The 6,000-nt window shown below is 41.9% G+C and overlaps 1 protein-coding gene across 1 annotated transcript in view; it reads left to right on the forward strand.

Annotated features, from left to right (window-relative positions):
• The window catches only part of SCAF8 (SR-related CTD associated factor 8), a 159,961-nt gene extending 154,296 nt beyond the window's left edge, over window positions 1–5,665 (forward strand). The window contains exon 21 of the mRNA XM_065834588.2: window positions 5,538–5,665. The gene's annotated coding sequence lies outside the window, so the exon portion shown is untranslated. The remainder of the gene's footprint in view (window positions 1–5,537) is intronic.
• The last annotated feature ends 335 nt before the right edge of the window (window positions 5,666–6,000 follow it).

Consider the following 6,000-nt stretch of genomic DNA (forward strand, 5'->3'; position numbering starts at 1 on the left):
CTGTCTGGTCTGCTCCATGTCTGCCTTCCTCATGTTGCTTTCTGGTGACAGGAAAAGGATTGGGCTGCTCCCATACACAGAGCTGAGTCGCCAGCTCTAACTGCCACCTGGCCGGACACCTTCCTTGACAAAGGGAGATATAGCAGAAGGATTATTTGCTTGAAATGGCCTGGGGATCAGGCATTCTGTCCCTAGACCTGGGGGGAAGGAGAAAACCTCCACAGGGCAGTGGGCAAGGAGAGGGTCATACTGTGGAGATGTTTTCTATTTGTGTGTAGAGACCAGGAGAGGAATTTCATGGAAAGAGAAGTTAGCCAGTCCTTCTTGCTGTTCAAAACATCAGCAGGTGGAATTATAATTGTAAGGCAAGGCGAGGCATGACCTTTGCCAGACTAACGGCAGCATGAGTTGTGGCACACAGATATGGTCAAGGAATGGTTACCCCTTTTTCAGGGGTAAAAGACTTGTGATGAGGCTATAGACCAGCCTGTGGTTGGAGAAATTTTGATGAGAGCTTAAAAATGGGTGAGGAAACCTTTAAATAAGGTTTGCTATTTGACTGTCTTCCTAGATAGGATACTGAAACCACTTGCGGGATGACAGCATACTTGGTTTCGATTGTGGTATGTAGGTAATGCTGTTTACGTCCAGTATAAGTGTCATCCTTCATTGCTTGCCTGAGCCAACTAATTCATTAATGCATTTCTTTGGCAAGGCTTTGCAAAATCGTATTGAACCTCTAGTCTAGGTTTGTGTATTTTGTAAAAACAAATAACTAGGGAAAAAAAAAGGTTCAGCTTCCTCAAGAATAAAGTAAGATAAAAATACCTCAGGAGTTTAACACTGAAAGGTATTTTGTTTTTGTTGTGTGGTAGGGTTTTGTTCTTTTGAAGTTGAGTAAAGAGGAAGGCAGTTTAATGCAGAACTAATTAATGCACATTTCTCTGGGGTGGAGTCATCTCTGTTCAGTCACACCTTCTCTGGAGTAACTCAAGTGAATTAATCAATGATCATCTTTCTAATTAAACTGCTGAGTAGAGAGTTAGAGGCTTTAGATGATGATCATTAGTTTTGTGTAGAATCAGTGAATTAAGGGTAAATAATGTTAACAAGATGTTCCTTTTTCTCATAGGATCAGTCAGAGGTTAAGAAAAAGGTCAGCACGTTTTTTCATGTGCTGCCTCTGAAATGTAAATCATCAACGAAAATAAAAAAAATACTTTCAAGTGCTTTCAGGAATGTATTCTGAAAATAGCAAGAAAGTGGGGAAAGAAATGCCTTGGATCATCACAGACATATATACCTGTTTGGCTCAGTTCTGCATCTGGCAGAGCAGTTAAGATAGATCCTGAAATGCTGCTTGGGAATGTGAAGTTTCCTGAAACAAATACCAATGCACAGAAAAATGAAGTCCAGCTTTCCTAGTGCAGACGGCTTCTTCCTTCAGGGCAGAGCTGCACGTTGTGGCAGAGCCTTGCCTTTGTGGGCAGGCTGGACAGACAGACTTGGTAAATGGTCTCTTCCTGTGGATCTGGGTGTTTTCTGCCCATGAGCAGAGCTGATGCTCAGTGTGTCACTGGGCAGCCTGGCCTCTCAGGAGTTGAGCTGCTGCTTACACTGAATATATGCTGAATATGTGGGTCCAGGGCACTGGCACATTTAGAGAGGTTCGATGGGGCTGAAAAAGATCATGGGATTTTTTTCTTCTCTTCTGTAAGCAGGAGCAGCTTTCCCTGTTATTACACCTGATGTGCAGGCTATTCCCAAGTTTCTTTTGGGGAAAGGAGTGGGTTGGGGGAGGATCCAAGAAAATCACACACAGAAACTGATGGATTTTTGCAGAAAGCTGTTCACTGGTGGTTGATTAAACATAAATGGCACATAAGTTAAAATCTCTTCTGTCTGATGATCGAGAGGCCAAGGTCTCATGTATATACTGTGCATAACTATCCTGGACAGCTGTTTGCAGTGCCCATTATAGGAGGGCACTGTGCTGTCTTTAGCTTGGCTGCAAGCAGCTAACCCTCTAGGGAAACCATATGAACAAGTATCTCCTCTCTACTTCCTTTTTGCCAGACCTGTTGAGGTTTGGTAGTGTCTCATACCTCCCTTTCAACATAAGAGATGTAGTACAGCTGGAATGAAAGGAGATGTTTGTAGACTTGTGTTCCTGAATTGCTCAGTACCTGGTCATTGTATGCTTACTTTAACCAGGGGCTATAGTTTGTACTGAAGATGTCTGGCAACCCAACAAAAAAACCCCAAACAGTTGGTGTTTGCTCTCTGCTCGTGCAGGTGGCACTTACCCTGAGTTTGTACAGCCTTTCCCAGAGAGCAAATGAGGAACTATCCATGACTTGAATGTGGCTATACAGTATATAATGTAATTCACTCTTTACAACAGAGCTGGAAGGGTCTATGGTAGCATTGTACTAATGTCTTAACTTCCCTACCAGCTAGCCATTTGCTGGTGTTTATTTTTGTGTACCCCCTTGTTCAGCAGGAAAATGGAAGTGTGAGTACAAGACTAATGACAAAATCAAGGTCTGGTACCATAACCCTTACTGCCTCATCTGTTCTGTTAAGGCATTCACAGCTATAACTGTCTGTCTGTCTGTAACTTAAATCGCAAACTCTATTATGTTGTTTTTGTCACATTTAATGTGCAGGATTTTGGCATTGTTAGTATACAGGAGGCTACAATTGTGTTCTGAGATGCGTGAGGTTTATGTGACTATTACTTCAGTACAAAGTATCTTTGTCTCTTAATTATTTCAATTTTTTACCCTTCTCTCTTTTCTTGATGCATGAAAGATTTTTTTCAGATGGATTCCTTCAGAAGTGCTTTGCCCGTGGTAGAATCCTTGGCATTTAAAGGCTTGCTTTAGGAAAGGGGAAAGAGGAGTGTTTAAGACCATGGGTGTAAAATGCCTGTTTCCTCCTAGCCTGCTATATCAAGGTACTTAAATGGATAAAGCTCTGTATGTATGCGAGACCATGGTGCCTTTGATTTGGAGGTCTATAGATTAATATAAGAGTATCACAGAGATGGCAGAGCATTGCTGGGAAATTTCTATTTACTGTGACCAACTTCCTTCAACATTTGATGAACTTTGTATCGTGACCTTGTTGAGAGAGAGCTTGGTGAGAGTGCTGGAAACACTTTAAAAACACTGACCCTCTTCCCTGGCCAGTAAATTTTCTTCAAACAGAGCAAGATATTGTACTTAATAAATGTCAGAATAAGACCTGACTGGTAGGGAGCTTTTCTATTACTTTACCATAAACTGGTTCTTTCACATCAAAAGTAGTACACCATCTGCCTGCTATAAACATTGTGCTCTCATTTCTGCCTATTCTTGCTCAGATTGAAATGTTCTAGCTGTACATTTGCAAATCTGAGATGACTGAGTGTTAGTATCATGAAGTCACCACAGCTGTAATTACCTAACAGCCAGCTGCATTTCCCCTATAGTTATGGTCCAACAAAAATCCAGAAGAGTCAGGTTTTGCCCCACGAGGGCAAAGTTTAACTCTACATTGTTGAAATTACATGTGTGTACTGACATAAGTCTTGTATTTAGCATCATACAAGGTCTCACTCTGTGTCTATCAAAGCACCAGTAAAGAAGCCCCATGTGTGAAGAGCTGGAAGTGTAGTTCCATCAGGAAAGGGAAAATGCCAGAGCAGCTCTCTGCAGTGAGCTGGAACACAGGAAGAGAAAGGACCCTTCTCAGTTCAGGGATTTTGCAATCATGTGGGGGAGAGCAAGCTTCTGTCTGAGCCCTTTGAGTCTTAGATGCTGGTGTTTGGGAACTGGGTACCATGGTGAAGGAAGCGTGTCTCTCTGAGGAGCAGATCCGTGCTGTGCCATTTTGTAGGAAAAGTATGTGTGACAAAAAGTACAGGTCAGGCATGGTAACAGCGCTGTGAACTTGTGACAGAAGGGTTCCATTACACATGGGTCACATCCATGTTGTTTGAATGCCATCATTGTGGTACTTGCAGCCTTGCCCTGTAGCTCTTGGCTCTGTGTCTCTTAAACCGATGATGAGGAGGGTTTTGGTGGTGTGTGCTCTAAATGTTCTGCGTAGATACATACCCTTCCCCACCAGCAAAGCAAGTATCTAATTTGTATTTGGAACTTTTCAGGTGGTTTTATGGTAACAACTAGGCAAAATATTACTTACACCTTATTACTCACATTTCCTCTTGGGTGTAACTTGCAGTCTCATACTGCTCTTTACTTTGCTAGCCCATTGTTAGTCCCTTTTGTATGGCGGTTTTCCAGCTTTTATTATTTGGTATTTTGTTTGCATTTCATTTTAATGGGACAGCCTTTGTTTTCAGTGAAGTAAGTTTGGGACTTTGCTTTAATTCCACTGAGTAATCTTATAAAAAGAAAACTTCTAGTAGTATGCTGCCCTGTTTGTATGCTTGACAGCTTTAGTTTGAGGAGTAACCTCCAGTTTGTATGTAATGTTTTGATTGACGATCTGTTTTGTTGTATACTGACTCTATCACCAGACTTTTTAGTAAGATCTGCTTTTTGAAGCATGAGTGTGATAAAAATTCTTGTCTTAGTTTTAATTCTGCTGTAGCATGTCAGTTTAACTGTTGTAGAAATAAGGATATTTCTTATGACAAGGTGCTGTGTGCCGTGAAGTAGCTGTTGAAAATCAGCCGTGCCAATTTAAACATCACAGAAAATATTGTAATACAGTCTGACACTTTGCAGCATGAAAACGACAGACTTTGTAGATCATGAAGTTCTTCTTGCCAGCTTTTGGGAGCTCAGTTAGACACCAACTTCAGTGTATCACATTGAACAAAAAGGGCAGCTATGCCTTCTGTCTTACCATTTTCAAGTGCTGTGGGGAAATGAGCAGCTGGTTACTCGGTATCAGTTTGCTCAAAAGCAGTGACCAGTTTTTCAGAGCCTGGCTCAACTGGTGCAAGAAAACTTGCACAGTAGATCTTTGTAGCTGACATGTGGCTGTTTTGCAGAGGTCCTGGCTGGAATTTGGTAGCTTAGCCAGGCCTGGGATATGAGAAGCTTTAAATAAGAATGTATGGTAACAAACCTGAAGGTGCTTTTGTGTGGATTGCAGTCCTGGTGTAGTGCGGGCACTGCTTATTGTTGGTGCCACCACTGTAGAAAAGGGCCAGTGATGGTGCTGGCTCATTTCAAGCTGCTCTTCCTAGTTGCGTGTTTCCCAGATAGAAACGTGGATAGCTTAACAAAAACTCCTCTTGAAGCACGTGTTTGCAATGTGTTGCATTACTGGTTTCTAACTTCCCTATGTATATAGAGAGGTTTTGAGCTGCTGTGCATGAGCAGTCTGTGCAGAACGCCTAAGTGAGGTATGAATTGAGCGGAGATGTTTCTTGCTGCCTTTTTTTTTTTGTTTTGCATGTGAGTTGTTGTCTTTGTGTGAGACAGATTAATTATTTAGTTTGGAAGTGGTTCAGAACAAAACTTATTTCTAATGTATCTAGGGATTTGCATGTTAACAAAACAGTTTTTGTTTTTCAGATTGCCAGTACTACGAATATAGAGATTTCCAGCAACAAAGTCTTCAGCTGGTGAAGCAGTGAGGGCAGCGTTGAGAATACACCCCACCACCCTCTGCGCTCTAACCCCAAGATGAACAGAGAAATGAGGCATGCAGAGAGCAAATGAGTTACGCAAGGTTTGTTTGTTTTGATTTTGACATTTTGTTTATTTCTGAATGTATAAATTTGATTATGAAACAGTTATAGGCCAAGGTCTGGATACAACCAGCTTAAAAGGAAGCTGAGAAAAGGAGGCTGAAGGGAGACCTTATCGCCCTCTACAACTGCCTGAAAGCGAGTAATAGGATGACAAGAAATGGCCTCAAGTTGTGCCAGGGGAGGTTTAGATTTGATATTAGGAAAAAATTCTTCATGGAAAGGGTTGTCAGGCATTGGAACAGGCTGCCTAGGGAAGTGGTGGAGTCGTCATCCCTGGAGGTGTT

Source organism: Patagioenas fasciata, chromosome 3, assembly GCF_037038585.1.
Source record: "Patagioenas fasciata isolate bPatFas1 chromosome 3, bPatFas1.hap1, whole genome shotgun sequence".
Lineage (NCBI taxonomy): Eukaryota > Metazoa > Chordata > Aves > Columbiformes > Columbidae > Patagioenas > Patagioenas fasciata.